General features: G+C 40.0%; 1 protein-coding gene across 2 annotated transcripts in view; it reads right to left on the bottom strand.

Annotated features, from left to right (window-relative positions):
* TAFA2 (TAFA chemokine like family member 2) overlaps nucleotides 1-21,682 on the bottom strand; it is a 131,807-nt gene that overhangs the window by 4,097 nt on the left and 106,028 nt on the right. The window contains exon 5 of one of the 2 annotated variants that reach the window (XR_004427430.1): nucleotides 11,742-11,978. The exons of the other annotated variant lie outside the window; for it this stretch is intronic. The gene's annotated coding sequence lies outside the window, so the exon portion shown is untranslated. The remainder of the gene's footprint in view (nucleotides 1-11,741; nucleotides 11,979-21,682) is intronic. 2 annotated transcript variants of the gene reach the window in all.

Below are 21,682 nucleotides of genomic sequence, written 5' to 3'. Positions count from 1 at the left end.
TTCTCATGGGGATTGTCACCTCTTGGTTGGAGCCATAACTTCAGAAGAAAGTTTTCGGGAGCGCTTTTAAAAAATAGCAGCAGCAGCAACCACAGGAAGAATGAATTAAACCGGTTCTGCTTTGGAAACAAACCTATTGCTGAGAATTTGAGCAATTTTCAAAATGTATTTCTCAATCTTTGCTGTCTTAAACTCAAGTGAAAAAGCAGAAATAATTTGGTGGGAGACAGAAGCAGCAACAGTAGAGGTGGGGGATGGGACATTTCTGTACATAAGATATATTCATCCTCCAATCCCTTGTACATAAAGGACCTCTCAAAACTTCACTGGAGCACTTTCATCCAAGCCAACATAAAAATAAAAGGATCACATAGAAAGAATGCATAAGACAGAAAATTTCACAGTAATTGGATTTTTTCCTATGCCTGACTTGCATTTAAAACATGAAGAGGAAAGAAAACAAGATCGCTGTCATATCAAAGAGAACATCTTTAAGGACTCTTTCTGCTGCATCAGTGGATGCAATTAATAATCATGTTGCTTTTTTGTATTAAACTTCATTAAACAATGCACTCCTTTCTCTGGTGGGCTGACTCACTGGACTGACCATGGTAACAGTTCATCAAGGGATACATCTGATTTTGAAGGGCCTTGCTCCTTAATGATGAAACATTCCTTTTCCTTCAGCAAAACCATCTGCATAGGAATCTTTTATCAACTCTGGAGAGTAGGAGCACAAAGAAAACTGAAATGTGTGTGTGTGTGTGTGTGTGTGTGTGTACATGTGTACACATACACAGCATAGCTATGCTGATTCTTGTAACTTCAAGCCATTGGTTCAAGTCCTACCCTCCAGAGCAGGAGAAAACAAGCTTAGGTTTTATGCAAAGGAGGTAGGCAAAGAAAAGCAGTAGACATAACTAAGGGCCTTACACTGCGCCAGACTAACCTATTATGGTCTGCTGTGACTAGCAACAGATCTTCAAGGCCAGAAGAAGGGATTTTTCTCAGACCCCATACTCTTTTTACCTTGAGAAACCATAGTTTGAAGCCAGAATCTCCTGCATGAAATCCACGTTGTCTACCACCAAAGCTATATCAACTAGGATCTTGGCCAGATAATTGGTTTTCTACATGGATTTTTGAGTTTTGCCATTTTTGCCATCTATTATCTGTATAATTGATAACAAGAATGCTTTTAGGAACATTTAAATACCAGATTTGGATACCCTGCATGGCTTGCATCTGACACAGGGAGGACAGGAGGAAAAAGTGGACAGGTATCCTGCACTTTGGTCCTGCACTTTTAATAGTTGTGTAGAAGGCAGAATGTTAGCAGTTCCTTGAATTATAGAAGGTGTACGAGCCCTGCCCTCTTGCATCTCATCACCATAATTTGACAGGAGATTCCTAAAGCAATATCTCTTTATTGCCTTGGCTAGTGATTTTACTTCTGGTTACTCTGACAAAATAATAAAATAATTTTAACTTCTAAACAGAACAAGTACCTCACACTAGATGTGACACTTCTTTTATGAGCTAGGGTTCCCCTCCCCAACCTCCTTATTTTCAACCTTGGGAGACACTTTGAAAACTACTGTTGAGATGTAGGGTTTAGAATCATTAATGCAGTCATTATTTTTTAACCCTACCAGTGAAACTGGCTGAACTGACACAAATTAATCAACACCTTTGTTTCTGTGTTGTGCTGATGCTTCATCATCATAGCTATGGCTAGGCAATTATCATTTGCACTTCAGATGGGGGCTTGAACTCTCTTCCAAACCATGATGCCCATACAGGATCTTGCTTTCTATGCAGTCAAAAGAAATGTAACACGGTCTTTTGCAAGACTGGGTGAATATTTCCCCCTTCTTTACCTAACAGCTTGAGGTTAGCAAGGGTAGGGTTAACAAACTGAAATTTGAAATGTCAAATTTGGCGTCACCCTTAGGCTTTTATCATCCTTTGGTGACTCCGCAAAAGCCCATAAAACAGTCCAGTTTGAAAAGAGACTCCTCTCTGCTTTGCAGTTAAGGATGTGTCATACAACTCACATAGCATGTTAGTATCCCTGCAGGCAGAATAATTCTCAATTCCGTCTTCAGAATGTGCCAGCAAAATAATTCATGTGCAGCTGCACAATGTAGCCATGCATGGTGCATGATCACATATATATAGCACCACCCCTGTTTGTTTAGAATATGAATTCATGCTTCACTGGATGCATTTTATTTTCGTTTGCTTATTGTTGTTTGCTTATTATCACCATTATCATTACTATTGTTATTTCACTGGAGCCTCTAATGGTTTTCTGTTGCCAGCACTCCTGCTGCTCCACCTGTCCTTTCTCCTTCTCCTTCTTAATTTTATGCTTGTAGGTCACACGCCGTTACTCTGAGTAATACTTGGAACAGTCCAAATTTTCCACTATCTGAGAATATAAATCCCAATACAAGGGAAGCACACACCAGCCATTAGTGTTAATGGCATCTACCCACTTACACATTACTGTTCAGATGTGGAAGTCAATTTCATAAAAATGCAGTTAAATTTTAGCTAATATCCATCCATGTTATTTACAGGAAGCTTCCCTTTTTGGAAAGAGTGTAAGGTTTGCAACGGAGCAGCTGGAAGGTAGAGTCCTGTGCCAGGTTTTTTATATATATAAAAATAGAAAAACAGAATTTGACAGCAGCACCAAGCCAATCTTAAACATCCTAGGAGAACAGTAATGTTCCAAATGTGTTCCAATCAATTCCAATCAACTTTTCAGTTAATTATTAATACATCTGAAAATTAACTTTTGCTGTTGCTCAGTACTACAGATGGAAAAGGATATAACACCCTAAATATTTATTTGAATTAATTTGTTCATACTTGGCGAGTTATGGCTCCCTTTATGCTAATGTCTTTTCCCCCCACATAGGTTGTTATGTTATAAATACAAAGAATTAGGCTCTCTTCATTTTCTCTGTGCTCACTGTGCAATTACGGTATAATTACTCTGCTGTTTCAAGACTTTTTAATTTGAATTGGTGAATGGCTGCTGTGAGCCAAGCGTAATTGCATGTGAACTCGCCACTTTTATATTAAAACAACAATGGATAATTAAATCTAAAAGAATTTTACACCTCAGATGAAGTTTGATGAGCACATGTTCGGCTCGCGTGGCATCGCTTACCACAGGAATAACTCAGAAGGTCCTCTGAAGGATAAAACCTGCCTATTAACCACTGCATTACAAAACTGTGCCGACTTCTGAAGTGGTCCAAACTGGCAGCCAGAGTAGACATGACGGAAATAGACCTGTGCATTAGAATTGGGTTGTTGTCGAGCATGGGGAGGATGTGGGGAAGAGAGATTTTAAAGTAAAGCATGTGTGCACAGAGCATGGGAGGAGGGACCTAAACTCTTTACCATCTCCAATTTCCATTACAAAATTGCACTTCACCAATAATTTTCCTCCTGAGTCTCTGTGACATGAAGCAATCGCCCACAGAGGGACTAACTTTGGAGAGGTCAGTGTAGAGGGAAAGATTCAGCTTAGCTCTTTTAGTTCACCCATGCTGTACTTGGACACACAACACACACAGCCCTAATCTGCTTTCTATATATTGGGTAGGGACATGCTGTTATCATGGCTAGGGCTAGGTGCATTGAATAGCACATATAATTTTATTATTATTTATTGAATTTATATACCTCTTTATACCCAGAGGTCTCAGGGCGGTTCACAGAATAAAATCAAAATATAAAACCACAAAATACATAATCAAAATAAAAACAACAACCCAATAACCTCCCACCCCACCCCCCAAAAAACACATTTTAAAAGGGCATAGGATCCTCACAACATTTAAAGTAAGACAATTAACAAACCTGGAGAGGAGCCACTTGTTGGAAAGACCATGATTTCAGAAATGTTTGCAGCAATATTTATTGCCAACCGAAATGGCCAGGTGACTTTCTGATACAAAGACATATAGGAACATAATAAGCTGCACCACTAGGTAAAATCCTCAACACAGGATTTTGCTGGCGTTGCATTAATGTAGCAGCAAATGAGAGGGCCTTTCTTATTTCTTCGTTGGTGTCTATTGCTCAGAAACAGGAAGTGTGTGAATGAAGAAGAATCTGTTCTGATGTTAGAAAAATGGCTAATATGTGTCCCTCTAGCTTTTACTGAACAACGCCACCCATCTGCCAAAGTTGCCCCATAGGGTGATGAAAATCTAGCCTGCTATGCCAAAAAGGTTTCCCAGACATTCAGCAGAGGGGTGTATGAAGGAGCTTCTGCCAAGGACCATTATTTGGACTTGAGCATTCCTACTTGTTTATAAATGAGAGTTGAAGTGGCCACTGATGACACCAAACTTCAGGGATGTAAGAAAGAGGGACTGCCAAGTACTCCAAAATGATTTCTCCAAATCATTCCCAAGACCAAGTTAAGGTAGAATGGGTGAAGTGATGCCCAGATGTGTTGCAGGTGTGCGCACGTCATTATTCCAAAGCACAAGTGGAGCATGGTACAGAAAGACTGAATACTGCCTTATATCAAGTCAGGCTATTCCTCCATTTAGCTCAGTTTCAACTATGCTGACCGGAAGCAGATCTCCAGGGTTTCAAACAGGAGTCTGTTCCACCGAGAGATGGCAGGGAATGAACCAGGTACACTTTGCATGGAGAAGCATGAGCTAGAACACTTTTGCAAAGGGCTTTTTAAATCAAAGGGTGCCGACAAAGGTCCGTATAGTTAAAGCTATGGTTTTCCCAGTAGTAATGTATGGAAGTGAGAGCTGGACCATAAAGAAGGCCGATCGCCGAAAAATTGATGCTTTTGAATTATGGTGCTGGAGGAGACTCTTGAGAGTCCCATGGACTGCAAGATCAAACCTATCCATTCTTAAAGACATCACCTTGCCGACAAAGGTCCATATAGTTAAAGCTATGGTTTCCCCAGTAGTAATGTACGGAAGTGAGAGCTGGACCATAAAGAAGGCTGATCGCCAAAGAATTGATGCTTTTGAATTATGGTGCTGGAGGAGACTCTTGAGAGTCCCATAGACTGCAAGAAGATCAAACCTATCCATTCTTAAAGAAATCAGCCCTGAGTGCTCACTGGAAGGGCAGATCCTGAAGTTGAGGCTCCAGTACTTTGGCCACCTCTTGAGAAGAGAAGACTCCCTGGAAAAGACCCTGATGTTGGGAAAGATGGAGGGCACAAGGAGAAGGGGATGACAGAGCATGAGATGGTTGGACAGTGTTCTCGAAGTGACTAGCATGAGTTTGGCCAAACTGCGGGAGGCAGTGAAAGATAGGCGTGCCTGGGGTGCTCTGGTCCATGGGGTCATGAAGAGTCGGACACGACTGAACAACAACATCACATAGAGTTTTATTTTTTAACAGTGTGCTGGATCCAGAAATATGGTGTTGGCTCTGATATGAGAACTTGCGCAAGAGCAAGTGGGAGATTTTGCAGAGCACAAACTTGGTACGAGCATGCATCTTGAGACACTGAGCAATACCATTTCTGCAACAGAATTATGTGCTGCTTTATACTAACAGAAGCACACTGCTGGGTTTCAGTTCTGTTTTCTAACATAAAGCTGTTGCACTGACTCAGGAAATGCCTTTCTGCTTACAGAAGGACAGTCCTGGATCAAACCCTTTGTATGTATTTAAGTAAAGGCCAAACTTGCAGCCACATGTATCTCAAGCATGTGTGTGCCTCTATGTCATATATAAAGGGGGACTGGTCATATACTTGTCACACAAATGGTGGGTGTAGTGGACTCCACAATTTTACAAAGACTGTTTTTAAGCAGCTTCCCCCACCCCTGCTACCACCATTGCCCTCTCATAGTGGAAATGGGCACAGCAGTGAGAAAATTCCTTAAAACCGGGGAGTTTAGCAAGGAAAGGTAATGTAAGGGCATTTCATTCTCCTCCTGTCCAACACCTTTTTGTGTAGTAAGCATGTTCTTGTGCTCTCCCCTTTATACCATACCCCCCATAAGTTTTAAGTTTTGTCAATTTTTTTCTTATTATTTCTTACTCTTCATTTCTTTTTTTCATGTTCTGTTCTATTTTGAAGGTTTACTTGTTTGATAATTGTAATACAGTAGTTATATCTGGGGTTTTTAAAATAACTGTTTATTCATAGAATTGTAGAGTTGGAAGGGACCACGAGGGTCATCTAGTCCAACCCCCTGCAATACAGGAATATTTTACCCAATGTGGGGTTCAAACCCACAACCCTGAGATTAAGACTATCATGCTCTTCCAACTGAGCCATTCCCGGGGTATTCTGGTGAAGGGCAGGAAATAAATCTAATAAATAAATAAATATTGTATATATTTTAAAAAAAAATTTTTTTACCATAAATGCTTATAAAATGATTATAAATGCCACATTAGAAGAGATATTCCCTCCTACATGGGAAGGAATGGGAAATGCCTCTCCTGAGTGTGACACATATATGCAGGGCCTGAAAACAAATAATATCATCAAGTCTCCTGTGTGACTATTGTATTAGATTACAGTAGACTTCTACAGCCAGGCAAGTGGAATGGAGATAGTTTATGATTTCTGCACTTCGTGGAAAGCAGAGTTTGTCTGGAAGCACATTTTTGAACAGATGGGAAGGCACTTGTTATAAGGATTTTGGAAACTGTGCTGTATGTTTTCGTCAAATCATCAACAGTATGTGATTTGTGTAAGCAAAGGAGATTGTGGTAACATAGTTCACAGTTGTGCATAATGAGAAAAAAACACCTTATTGGTTTGGGCATCATTCATCATCTTGTTTTTTGTTGTCATTATATTTTCTATTAAACTTCCATGTAAAAAATTCAAAATGTGGAACATCCTGGTATGAATACTTCCACGGCTGCAGAAATAAGTTTGGAAACATGATGGAAACAAAGACTGATTGACTGGTGGCATAACATAAAGTTCTTAGTGTGGTTGGCAATAAATAAGAAAACAATTAGAATATACAGAAGATAAAAAACCAAATAAATCAAAAGCAGCATAAATACCACTCTTACAAGTTAAAGCACAGACTGAAAAATTGTGAGAATAACTGACTCCATCAGTTATTTAAAAAGCCTAGGTGAACATGAAGTTCTTTACCCAGTAACAGACATTAGTGGCTTAAAGGTCAGAAAACAAGTCCCAAATTATTACATTTCCCCATGAATCTTATTTATAAGGTGTTTCATGAAGGAGGAGAAGGAGGAGGAGGAGGAGGAGGAGGAGGAGGAGGAGGAGGAGGAGGAGGAGGAGGAGAAGGACTCGATTCATTTCCAACATATATTTGGAGTTAACAATCCCAGAATAGTAATACTGTATTATAAAATCAGTGCAAATGTACTGTGCCTTTTTCTTGTCATCTTCAACATTATTGTAAACAATTGACATTATATGAACTGCAAGTAAAGCAAAGCAAATAAACTGCAGTCCTGCAACTCAGAATTTATTTCTGATTTGCTAAGTGTTTCATCCTCATGGGTAAAAACAATATTCTGTACTTCTGTAAAATCATGTTACGCAATTAGCTGTTTGAAGTAAATGCAGATGTCGCTGCCTGTCACCGAGTGCCCTGAACATTTTTACTTTCAGTAGCTTTCCAAGTGGCCTAGCAGCAATTTAATGTCTAAACCATTTATGTCTTGTGGTGCTATCAGTTGATGCTTATTATTTCTTACAGACTAGGGTGGATTCAGATGAGCAGCTGACATCCAATTCACAAGGCTGAATGGCCAAAGAGTTTCCCACAAATGTACTGTCTTGCTGAAAAGAGTCTTATAACAGAAGTTCCAGATAGCTAGGCTATCATGTGATAATTGCAATAATCTAAATAATAATAATAATAATAATAATAATAATAATAATAATAATAATAATAATTTGTTATTTATACCCCGCCCATCCGGCTGGATTTCCCCAGCCACTCTGGGAGGCTTCCAATAGAACATTAAAATGCAACAACATTAAAAGCCTCCCTAAACACTCAAAAACATATGTGACACACAAATTTGGAGTTGTCCATAACCTACAGTTTAAGCACTATTTATGCGAGCTCTATGTGCCCAGTGCTTCTTGTTTTGTGTCTTTTCTACTTATTGCCACAAACAGTAACAGCCCTGGCCTGGCGTTTCCATCTTCACTGATTCCTGCCTCAATTTCTTCATGTAGGTCAACTCAAGCTTCTCTTGTTATTAACTAGGAACAGAGCGGTTCAATGCAACTGACCTAGCTTCCTGGCAGGTTAATCCCTTTAACTTCGAAGGGAAGTCCGTTTAACGTCAAAGAGATAAGTAAAACTTGATTTTGAAAGAAGGACTGTCTTTTTAATGTTGTTGTTAACTACTGAATTTTCCTCTCGCCCATTCAAATTATTTAAAAACTGTAAACCAATAGCTTTGCTGATTAGATCCCTGTATGCCAAGAAACAGGCACAAACAGTGGAAGTTGCCCTGAGACTCTTCCAAATGAAAGTCCTTCCACTACTACTGGTGGGCATTGCTTTGGGTTCACGTAGAGATTTTGAAAGATTGGAATCTATCCAGTCGCAATTCCTTAGGGCCATTCTCAGGATCCCCCCTTCCGTTGCGGGTGCGGTCATGAGACTAGAGACCGGCTGCCAAGCCTTTAAGTATGTGGTCCTGAAGGCAAAATTATGGCTATGGCTCAAGTTATGCTTTAGACCGGTGGGTTTGGCCCCCCTGATTCTGAAGGATAATTTTAAATCACCATGGGAAGCGGAGGTGGTGGAGGAAGTGCAGAAGTGCGGACTGTCCTCCCTTTATATAGAGTCCATGATTTATAGGCATGCTAAAGCGGTGATTGCTCAGAGATTGGGGGATATCGCCAGACACGAGGACATAGCCCGCGTGAAACCTGGGATGTTTCTGGGGGAGCAGGTGTATCGGGCTGCACCAGCCCGTTACCTGGCAGATATCCACTATGTGGAATATCGCAGGCTTCTCACTGTGGCCAGACTGAACGTTCTTGATTCGGCGGTTTTGAGGGGAAGATTTAGAGGAGTTCCATATGATCAGAGAACGTGCCATTGTGCTTTAGGAGAGGTAGAATCTACAGAACACATTCTACTGAGTTGTCCCTTTTATAATGATTTAAGGCAGTATCTTATAGCCCCATATTTATCCCAGTTTAGCTCTCGATTAAGAGAAAGGCAGGTAGCATATCTGCTGAATAAGCCCACTGGGAAAATAGCCTTATCTGTGGCTAAATTCCTCTTCCTGGCGCTCAAGTGTCGGAAGCGCAAAATCGAATGTCTCGATGTAGGTTATCTGTATGAGGTTTACTAGTGCTGTCCTATTTTTAATTGTGTATCCCTCTGATGTTTTTAGTTCTATAATTTTGTATTGAGAAATGTTTTTATTCTTTCTGACTATCGGTCGAATAAAGGATTTGTACTTGTACTTGTACTTGTACTTGTAAACCAATAGCATGAGCCAATTAAAGCTCTTAAATAGGCAGAAAACCAAATAAAAGATATTTTAATCTATGGGTATTATTGATAACAGGTGGCCAAAGCTATAAGATAACCATCTCTTTCCTAAGGATCCTTAACATGGAGTTTGCCTTCGTCACAGCAGTCAAGCATTGGGTTGATGTTTTCATCTACTGCAACGGAAAGATCCCTTTCTAGTCTGTCACAGATGCCATCTGCATGTGTGGCCTATTTGCATCACGTTATACTTGCCAACACACAATTGCACTTGCCATTTTAATGTTCCTTACTCAGCCTGGAGAGAATCTTTCGGAGCTCGCTGCTATCCCTTTTTGCTTTAACAATCCCAAATTATTCGGTGTTATCAGCAAACATGTCACCTTACTGCTCACCTCAACTCTTGTTCGTTTATGAACAAGTTAAAGGGTTGCAACCAAAAGCATAAAAGGCAGAGAGGTGTTTTTTGGCTCAGTGTCTGGTACTGACTGGGACACACAAAGTTCCTTATGAGACATAAGTGCATTATAAACTAAAAGCTGCAGGTATAGCTTCATAACAATGTACACTGCGATGTCAGTTGTTGGGTGCCCTGTTTGCTATGACATGCTTTTCTTATTTTGCCTTTATGTCTCCCTCTTCTTTCGGATTGACCAAAAGTTTCCTGTGCTCCTCGTTGTTTGTCCTAGATTTAGAAACACTTGAGATTAAAACCCAAAATGTCAAAAATATACAAGAAGTAAAAGTGGGAAGATATGTAAATCCAGTAAATATATATGCACATTCTATTGACCCGACTGTCACTTATCCAATAAATTTGAAAACAAGTGAACAAATAACAGATGAGCATGGATATAAATCTGATGAAAGACAAACAGAATTCTAAACCTGTAGGTAAAGTTGCAGTTAAGGAAGACATGGGCTATTGTTTGGTAACTGTTGTTATTTTTATCTGTAAGCCGCCTTGAGTCCCTGTCAGGGAAAATGGCCAGGTATTAAAAAATTAATAAATAACAACAACAACAACGAGGGCAATCCTCCTCAGACTGGCTGCCAATTTGATACTAAGCCAAATTTAAGGTGCACATGCTTACATATCAAACTCTGTGCAGCTCTGCAAGTCTAGATATCCAAAGGGACACCTGCTCCCAAATATAACTGACTGTCTGCTAAGATAATTAGAGGAGATTCTCCTGGTGGAGCCAGCATTTGCTGAGACATAGTATGTAGCAACCTGAGAGAAGTCCTTTACTGTAGAGCTCTATGGAATTCCTCTCTGAAACAAGGTTGGCACAGATTATTATGAGTTTTCAATACCTGTTTGTGAAAGCCTTTGTTGACTGCTAAACACTGTTTTGGAATATGCTATATTTCTGGCTACAGTGGATGGAATTTTACATTGGTCTAATGATTTAATATGTACAGTGTTGGTTCTCGAACGTAATCTGTTCCGGAAGCCCGTTCGGCTTCCGAAACGTTCAAAAACCGAGGTGTGGCTTCCCATTGGTTGCAAGAGCTTCTTGCACTCAGCGGAAGCTGCGTCGCACGTCCAGGTTCCGAAAAATGTTTGAAAACAGAAGCATTTACTTCCGGGTTTTCAGCATTTGAGAACTGAATCGTACAACAACGGAGGCGTTTGGGAACCAAGGTACCACTGTTAAAGCCTAAAGCCTAAACCTGAAAAATAATCAAGTTACAAAAGTTACATTTCTTATTTCAATCTATCATGTATCATTGTAATTGCAGCATTTACCATAATACACTTTTTAAAAAAACATGTTTTTGCTTTGGCTTTTATCCTTATAGGCCAGGATAATCCAGGGAGATTGAGAACATCATGCTTTCAATATTATTGGGATTTAAATATTGGAATATGTTGTGCTATATTTTTTAATGTTTTTTTGTACATTTAGGATGGTAATCCTGTGTTTAGGTGCCTGCAGTACAGGTTTATTACAGAACACTGATGGAAACAAGGCTTCACTGGGGGATAACATAAAGCTCTGCAAAAGCCACACTTTTTTGACCAGAGACATGAGGACACAAATACACAAAGGATGTGGCTAAGGTAGTGAATAATGAGTCTACGATGCTATTTTTAAACCTATTGTCCATACAAACAGCCCCATAATACTTTGCAAAAAAAATGTTTAATTTTTCTAATGGTAATGTTGTGATTAAATGGTGCTCTCTGAGCTTGAGAAACAGTACAATACATTAAATACTGCTACAACTATGAAAACCTGTATTTGTACACACCTGCTGCTCTGTGAGTAACAAAGCAAGGCTGGAACATCTTTCGGGAGAGGTTTTGACTCTTTACTCTTCAACGAACCTTCTGGCCCTTCCTGAGAATCCGACCAATAGTTGGATTCATGACAACTATTGCCCCAAACGTGGAGCCAGAATATTGTGTGTTGTGTGTGTGGAATAAACAAAAATTGTCACCAGGCACAGCAGAAATCTCCTTGTTCTTGAAGGGTTTTACACGTTGGCCTAAGAAACAAACACATGTCAGGCACTAGAATGAGTTGTATGAGACAAAAACTGGGATTAGTGGCATAGCATTTTGCTTTTAAGAAAAAGATAAAGTGTCTTTAAATGCTGTAGAAAAATATAGCTCCTTTCTTACAGAATAAAAGAGAAATGTTCCAAGTTAATGAAATATATTGTCAATATAATTATCCCATAGCAGATCAACATTCTTTAAATTGAAGTAAATCAAGCAAGTAACCTATTAAATTGTAGTAATTCTGACCAACGAACAAATGTAAGTTTGTTTGAAGACAACGTTTATTTAGAGGGGGGAAGGCCACATGAATGTTACTCTTTCTGCAAGGACAGAGGACTCAGGATTCAATCCAGCAAGCGTTAGTCATGGATAAGTCCCAGTGAAAGCAATGGAATGAATTTCTGAAAATTTATATCCTGTCCTTCCACTGTACACACTATGTTCAGGGTGGCTTGCAACTATATTAAAATGAAATGAAAAAACCCAAATACAACAATAATAAGTACAGTCAGAAGCAGTTGATAAAACAGTCCCCAATTTTTTAAAACTGGAAAGTTAAATATCTGCCTAAATAAATGGATCTGAGTAGTAACCCTATACTTACCTGGGAGTATTACCCATTGAGCTCAGTGAGTGATACCCAATTGTGGCTGCCCACCAGCTGCTAGCAGAACAGATTTTCACAGCTGTAATAGGACTTCTCTTTCCTCTCTTCTCCCCTTGCACCCCCAATATCTGCTCTGAAGATGTGAGGAGTACACAGGGGCAGGAAGAAAGAGGAAATCCCACTCTGGATGAAAAGAAATACATTTGCGCGATGTTGGATGCAACTGAATGAGAACTACTTAAGGGTCAATATGGGTGCTGTCAGCTACCATTAGCTGTTGGTGGAATGCAATGTAACTGCACTGATGACATTATCTGCAATCACTGCACTGTTTGCAATTAAATTAATAAATAACCAAAAAAAGCTTAATTAAATTATAGTATCATGTGCCCCTCCCCCCACTATTCACCTTCATACAGAAATCTATAAGGACTCAGATCAGGGTCCAGCTTTGCTGCCCGGAGACAAGATGGCACTTCATCTGTTCCATGTGCATAAGTTGCTGGTGGCGGGAGAGCATCTCCCTGCCCCTACCTGAGAGCTGTAGAGTAGCACAGGAGGAATCTGCTGCCTCACTTTGCTTAAGGGTTGTCCCCGTCACTGACACACTCCCATATTTCATGCGCATTTGGGCTGCTTTGTTTGGTTCCATTGAGGGGCCCAACCTGCATTATTCTAGACACATAATTTCAGGTGTCTTTTATGCTTTAGCATGCCAAAGAGGAAAGTCTGCATTTACTTCCAGGTAGCTGAAACTAACCTGTAAATAATGGCTAGAAATATCAATGGAGTTAAGCAAGAATCTACCCCCTTCTCTCTCGCACACACAACAAAATGAAACTTCTGCCTCTGCGATACACCTCTTGTTTTGTCTCTTAATGCAACAACTGCAATTCACTGCCACGGGATAAATGCTTCAGAAACAGAATGGCTGAGATCCAGTGTGCAAGCGCTACGGCCACAGCTGGGATTTTCCAATTGCCCAAAATGGAAGGGAATCTGCTCACAATACCTGGCCTTTGTGAACTAACAAAGGGACCCATCTGCGCATACAGCTTTCCAGATTGTGGCTGCTATGTGCACAAATATCTTTCACATGAACTCCAGACAGAGTAACAGTGCTTATAAGAAAATGTTAGAAATCTCTGTTGCCATTGTGTATTATGTAAATTGGGGTGTGAGTAAAAAAAAACACTCAAAAGAACTAACATCACTCCACAATAAACGAGATTAGGCTCCAGATTCCCCATTTCTCCCCCCATTTTTGATACTATACTACACTGAAATATTTAAAAGTTATTTTGGTTGCCCTTGAATCTTCCTGCCACACTTGCCATCCTCTCTTCCCACATCAGTGTGGTACTCCACACCCTTTGACAACCATTGACCTAGAGACAGCAGTGGAGAGTTCTACACTCTTTAAAACAGGACCATTACACTTTTAGGAAGCAACATGTGGGACATAATGGCAGACATCACTGTAGGAAAACACCATAGGAGAAATCTCCTGGGACTCCCAATCCTTCCATGCTAAAATGGTGAAATAGTTCACTTGCGAAGAAAATAAAGATATGTGTAAGATGTATGACTATATTTCCATTTAATTATTTGCTATAGAAATATTTGCCTTTGCCTTCCAGGAAAACATTATGATGTTTAGGTTCATTAGATGCTAATACCAGACTTCATAATGGAAGGCTGGATGAATTTGTGCTTAATGAAAATGCCCTTTCTGAAATGAACTGAAGCACAATTTTTACTGTGTGGGTTATTAGTTACCAAAAGTGTAACTGTGATGTAGGAAGACACTAATTTTCACAAAGGGTTCTATGTACTATACAGTGATCTGCCAAGGAACAGTGCTGAAGAGCCATCAATAGTGTATGATATTTGAGAATATTGCCAAGGTGCATTCAAAATTCCATAGCCTTGAATGAAGCATTACATGTTGCTGTTTCACTTACTACTGTCAGCCTTTTCCATTCTCTTATCATCTTGCAAGCACATAGTTCTGGTAAAATAACAGATGAAAACTAAATTGCTGAAGGGAAACCCGCAAGTTTTAATCAGAATTGGCGCGTATCCCTAGCCTATCAGGAAGAAATATGTATGCCTTGCATTTTGAATTAGATTTGACTTGAAGTGTACTATAATGTTAAATAATCGGACATTAAAAACCTGCTACGGTGTGCAGGAGTATAAACAAGCAGCTCTACAACTTTAATCACAATCCCCGCCTTCTTGCCCTCTGATCATTCCCAGGCCTGTGATTAATTCTTGTTTTATGTAAGCGCTTTGGAGAAATAATTGGGCCTTATCTAGGTCTTGTAGAGCCATTCACATGCTTTAGTGCTAAATAAATAGCACTCAGTGGCCCTAACTCACAGATGTAAGTAGGAAAGGTTGTGACAGATCACAAGCATGCTATACAGAGCAGGTAAATCGTGAAAGGATAAGTGCGGAGAGCCAAAACACCTGGAAGCTATTTTGCTCTTTGGGTGGGTCGTGAGGATTCAGGTGCAGATCAGTTTTTCTCGAAGTGGGTCGGTATTAGAGTAGAAAGTTGTAGAAGAGTATGTTGAATAGACGTGTTGAAGAAGAAATTCCAGCAGTTGCAGCTTGTCATGCCAGCTTCAACTTGTGAAATCCCCTCTTCTACACACCTATTAAAGGTGCAGGAAATGGAAGCACTAGATTAGAAAGAGGCAAGAAGGAGAAGGCAAACAAATGAAGGTGTTTTATGGTAGGATGGATGCCTTTTTTGAACCATTCGAAGAAATGTTATAGTATGATGAACTCGCAAGCAGGATTTGAGCTATGAACAACAGAAGTAATTAGATCATAGTATTGTGATTATAATTTGATAAGAAAGAAGAGGGTGTAGCAGAAGGGGAGAACCAACAACTCCACGAAAAAAGGAATGGGAAGTCGGGGGGGGGGAAGAGAAATTTGTATTTTGACTGTATATGTTAAAAATGTTAAAACTTAATAAAATATAATTGGGGAAAACAAAAATGAATGAAGGGCTGATCCTACACTGAAAGGCGAAAACATTTGTAAACTGTCCTATTGACAAAACTCACGATACATCAATACCTTTATTAGGACTAATGAAAATGTCACAATTCTGGAATGACCACTGGGGGAAATGAACCATTCCTCATATTGGGGTTTATATTAAACCTAGTTATTGTGAGTAATAGCTTGCTGAGCATCTATTTCTACAGATCAGCAGATGTTGATGCACAAGTGATGACAAAGAATTGCATTTTTTTAAAAAATGAAGGAAATGACAGCTATCGGTCAAGCTTTCCATGCATTTTTTTTCTTTGAAATATGCTGACCTTAAAAAGCAAGTAAGTAAAAGCCCTGGTAAAAAAATCAATCATTCATACACATGTATATGTACAGTGATTAGTTATGTTTTAAATGAGTGCTTAAGGTAGCATTGGATAATGAAATGTTGCTTAATGTATTAGGTTTTTTGGTAATTTGAAAATTAAATTCATTTTTAAAGCATGAGATTTGGATGAATCAAGTTTTAATACATTACTTTTTCCTAACCCATTCGTGTTCTAGCGAGCTGCTTGTTGAAGTGGCATGGCAGACTTTCAGGAAGGCTGAGGAAGGCCAAGAAACTAGATCCCCTTGCGGATTAGGCAGGAATCCTGCCTGCTCAACCATAGAACTACTCTGGCAGATTGAACAGCTATTCATTCCAAAAAGCTCCTATAGCCTTATTATGGCTCCAGCTAGCAACTCTAAACTGGCTGTACTGCACTCCCACATTTGACACAGTTTTTTTGTCCTGCCCCCAGACCTACCACTTTTGCAACAGAATATTATCTACAAGTTGCTGCTACAGATTCTGACTGTGACTACCTCCAAATCCCTGTTCGTCTTGCACATGCTTTGTCTCTGTTTGAATCTTTGGCTTTAATATAATTATGTTTCCACCCCTAGTTGCGTCTGACTTTTGAGCATCGTTAGGAGCAAAAAAAGGGGGGGGGAATGGGGAAAAAAATCATTCTATCAGCTCATGTCTGCTTGGAAGTAAGTCCCACTGAGGTCAATGCAATACACTAGTGGCAAAAACTGTGGAAACCTTTTGGGAAAAGTGTATTTCCGAAGTTTGAGGGCTCATAACACCTGATTGGCTCTCTAGACCAGGCTCCTTCAAACTCGGCTCTCCAGATGTTTTTGGCCTACAACTACCAAGATCCCTAGCTAGCAGGACCAGTGGTCAGCGATGATGGGAATTGTACTCTCAAAATATCTGGAGGGCCAAGTTTGAGGAAGCCTGCTCTAGACACTCATGCTCATTGGCTACATTCAAATGAAGAAAAGCATATCAACCTAAGCAAGTTGTGCTTCCTTTTTCTGGTAACTTGGCTGTAGCTTTTGACAGAATGCAGATAATTGAACAAACTTTGTTGCATTACATTCTTCATTAATTTTTTCCCCATTGGTATACAGCATAATTGTATGGTATTAGTCCAAAAGGAAGTGGTGTTATGAGCCATCAAACCTTGGAAACATACATTTTCCAAAAGGTTTCCACAATTTTGGCCAATAGTGTAAATAAATTTATTAAGGTCAACCCTCAATAAATGCACATTAAACTTCAGTCTTAAACAACATTAAACCTTTAGTAATCTTCAACTTTCTCTTACTGGTGTGTTTTGCCTTGAAGTTAAGAACTACTATTCCATATTTTGTGAGCTGAGAATTGCACCCTGAATGTGAGAAATATTTCATTGCTCTTCTAATGTGTTCAGCACAGTTGTGCTGCAGGATCTATCAGGAACAGTGCAATACACACCCTGCATACTAGAGTTCTAGATAAATGATTCACTGTGACAAATCTTATATTAATCAGAACTATAGACCTCTTTTATGAGAAGAAGTTGAGAAAGCAAGCAGTTGCAAAGGGAAGGAGACAGCAAGAGAACCGTATTTCTGACTTTTTTACTGGCACAAACAGCAGTTCTACTCTGTCCACCTCCCACCCTTCTTTGCAGCTGCCTAAAGTGCACATACATCTGTTGTAAACCAGAGGAGGACAAGATCATCATCTGACATAGCTGTTTCATTGACACTAATATCAGCCTTGGTTTCAAAATAAATTCCACTCCTAAGTCCAGGGACTCATTTTTAACCATTCTGTATTTTTCCTCCTTAACCATCCTTATTTTTTTTCTGCTCAGTGGGCAGTCAACTAAGCAGAAGCAGTCCTAGCAGAACAAATCGGGATCGTGAGGGCTATAGAAACAACTGTCAGCACCTGATGAATACATTAATCTTACCAATTATTATCATCTCTGTAATGGTCTTTTTAAAGATGTATCAGTTCAGAACCATTTTGACAAACAGTGTAGTCTTCAGGTTCCCTTTTGGACACAGGTGCACTGAGCTCTACTTTCATTGTCCAATCTCCTCCAGCTATTGGAGGAAGGCCAGGTATCGCATCAAATCTCCTGACTCTTTCTGTTGGCTGAATACCAATATCCAAAAGGTTTTAGGATATGTGAGGCGGGGCAGAAGAATGATAAGTAACATCCTTTAGCACGTGAAAAGAGATTGGCTATTTCCCTCCCTGGGCTACAGTGACTTTTGAAACAATTTAGTAGTATGGCAACTAAAGATTCTTGTCTGGAAATGCATAACGTATTATGAACTCCGTGGTCCTCACAGTATATAAGTAGGCATCTTGCATTGGTTCCGTTCATTAAACCCATCTTGTATGGAACTTACCATTAGATGCAGTATGCAGAAATGAACATACAGATTTAGTCACTGAGCAATGTGTCTCTGTTCCTCCATCTTGGGATTTTCCCACAGAAAAAAAACCATCACTCAGGGTAGAGTACTCACTTACATATAGACATTCTTAGGATGATCCCTGGAATTTTCAGGTAAAGAATCCTATATATGACTCTCTTGCAAACCTGCTGTGAATCAGGACAGAAGCTATGGGACAACTGATCTAAGAAGTATAAAGGCCTCTCCATGAAACAAATGTATGAAACCTACACATGTATGAAAATGTATGAAACCCACATATAGATTGCCATGTGTAATGATTAAACATACATATACATGCACCATAAAATAACAGCCTGGGTGACATCTCCTCAGCCTAGGCTGATATGTTTCCTATTGAAAGGTAAAGGTAAAGGGACCGCTGACCATTAGGTCCAGTTGCGGACGACTCTGGGGTTGTGGCGCTCATCTCGCTCTATAGGCTGAGGGAGCCGGTGTACAGCTTCCGGGTGATGTGGCCAGCATGACTAAGCCGCTTCTGGCAAACCAGAGCAGTGCATGGAAACGTTTTACAAAAGGGGAAAAACCCACCCAAGTTGAGGAGGATCAACTAATTGTGATTAAGACTCGCTGATTTCCCCCTGCTCTAGCTTATACACTTATACAGTCTCAATGGTAAAGGGGTATTATGACCATTGTTTCCCAAGACAATGCTACAGCCAAGTGAGAAATCAAGTGCTTGCAGTGGTTGGCCTTACTAGATGATTCTGATATGTAAATTCTTCCCTGACAAGTTGTGCCAAAATTCAAAGTGGACTGAGTTCAATAGAACATATTCCCTAAATGTGTGCAGAAGACTGAAGTACTAGAAAACTAGGAAATCGTCCAAGATCTACAAAATGGAACAGCATGGAATGCTCCCTCTCACTGTTTCTGTCACTCAGTTGTACCCTTCTATACCATACTCCATTCCGTTCTTCCTCCACAGTTTTCTATTCCCTCCTTCCAACTGTCAATCAGCGTTCCATGGACACAGAGCATTCTTAGTCCTTATCAGGCTATTTTGAGGATCCTCCAGCTGACCCAACTTGTGTGTGGGATTTCCCTACATATTGACATATATTTTACTTTTTGCAAACTTTGTGGTCAAGAGCAAATAAGCATTTTGGGGAGTTATCATTGCATTCAGAGAATGAGACCTCTAGGCTGCTTAGCACTTTTGAAACATCTGACAGGCTTTCCAAAGTGTGATATTGGTTTGTAAGTGCCAGTGTGGTTTCAGTTTCATATAACAATGCACCATTTAGAGTGCATTGTTAAGTTTAACTGTACTTTGTTACCTGGCCTGTGAGTTGTCACTTTTTAAATTGGTAGCACATCCCCAGGTCCAAACAGAAGCACTGGAATGATTAACGAGTAAATGCTCGTGTAAACTGCTGTCGGGGAGGGACTCCAAAGCAGCTGCTTAGAAAGCACAGTAGCCAACCTTGTAGATAGGGGCCAGCCTTTAACTGCAACGTTCTACACAGGACTGAGGTATTCTTCATTTTTCTTTAACTGTCTATGTTTGTTTTCCTCCTTCTCTTGCTCGACCACTGTCTTCACCTCTAGCTTTTCCTTATCTCTGGCCACTGTCAATTCCATCTTTCTGACTTGCCCTTTCTTCTCCCTCTCATTAAAAAATAGATAAATACAAGGCCAAAATTAAAATGGGGCTAGTAGCCATGGTGGAATGTATCCGAAGTTAGCCAGCAACTTAATTTTGGGTGCTGCCCATCATATGAAAACCAGAGATGCAAGATGTATTAGCTGCAGTACAATCTGAGCAATGCTTTCAAATGCCACAGCACAGGAAGTCTTTCGGGGCGGCTGGGGTGCCTTTGATCTAGTCCTTTCTATTTCTTTTGATAAGCCCTTCACAGAAGCAGATCTGCATTTAAATCAGTCTAAGTGTCCATTGCTTTTGAATACTGCTATTTTGTCGCACAACACCAAAGCATCTGTGAAACAAAAGAGACTCTAATCAAAAGGAAGCTATAAGGCACTATTCTTGTACTACAGTATTGATTCTTTATGCAGATCCCTATTAAATTCTTTCAGATTTGAAGCATGAGATCAACAAGATCTTAAAACATATTTATGAACTTTAGCTCTTTGGGGACTATGGAACCAAGGACAAACAGGTCCTTTGACTAGAGTTATTCTTATGTTATACATGAAGATTATCTTCTTTTTACAAGCCAAAACAGGTTGTTCATATTTGATATATTGCTGACTCTTAAAGCAATTTCCAAATCACTTGTTCTGGGTTTGAATTAGGATTTATGAAGATTGTGTTATTTAAAGTTATTTTAAAAATTTAGAGGATCTATGTGTTTTATATGCTATTTATTGCGGACAAAGCCTTGAGTGGGTTTGCAATTGATAAATTAATTTAATAGAGACAAAGGAATTTTATCATAAGCTATTATATCCATACATACATGAAAAGCATGGTTTACTTTTGGATTCCTTCTTCCACCCCCCACAATTTAATTTAATTTGAACTGATGTGGCAGGGGAGAGGAGTAACAGGAATCTCTTGGGGAAAAACTTTTTCTAAAAAAACGTTAGCATTATGGATTAATCTGTGGAAACTGAGTTGATATTAAAACAGAATGCCTTTTAGGATTTGCAGAGTTCTGGGTTTAATTTCAGACAGGTAACATAAGAACTGTAAGAAGCGAGAGCAGGGGCGTTGAAGTTGCCCATCAAAAGTTGACAACTGGACAGCTGACTGAGCAGGTGCACAAGTCTCACCTGGTCTTCCCAAATACAGTAAAGGTAAAGGGACCCCTGACCATTAGGTCCAGTCGTGTCCAACTCTGGGGTTGCGGTGCTCATCTCGTGTTACTGGCCGAGGGAGCTTCCGGGTCATGTGGCCAGCATGACTAAGCCACTTCTGGTGAACCAGAGCAGCGCACGGAAATGCCTTTTACCTTCCCGCCGGAGCGGTACCTATTTATCTACTTGCACTTTGATGTGCGTTCGAACTGCTAGGTGGGCAGGAGCTGGGACCAAGCAACAGGAGCTCACCCCGTCGTGCAGATTCGAACCGCCGACCTTCTGATCAGCAAGCCCTAGGCTCTGTGGTTTAACCCACAGCACCACCTGCATCCCTTGCGCCACCTCGTATTTAAATTCATCATTAATTCTAAATGCATATATATCAGGCGCAGCCAAAATGGTGCCTGCCATAAGCTATTAAGACTACAGCTCCCATCATTCCTGATCCCTAGACATATTGACTCATACTGTACTGAGTTAAAGTCAGATTAC

This window comes from Lacerta agilis, chromosome 10 (assembly GCF_009819535.1).
Source record: "Lacerta agilis isolate rLacAgi1 chromosome 10, rLacAgi1.pri, whole genome shotgun sequence".
NCBI lineage: Eukaryota > Metazoa > Chordata > Lepidosauria > Squamata > Lacertidae > Lacerta > Lacerta agilis.
Note: the sequence above shows the minus strand (reverse complement) of the source record. Positions and strands in the feature narration are given on the sequence as shown.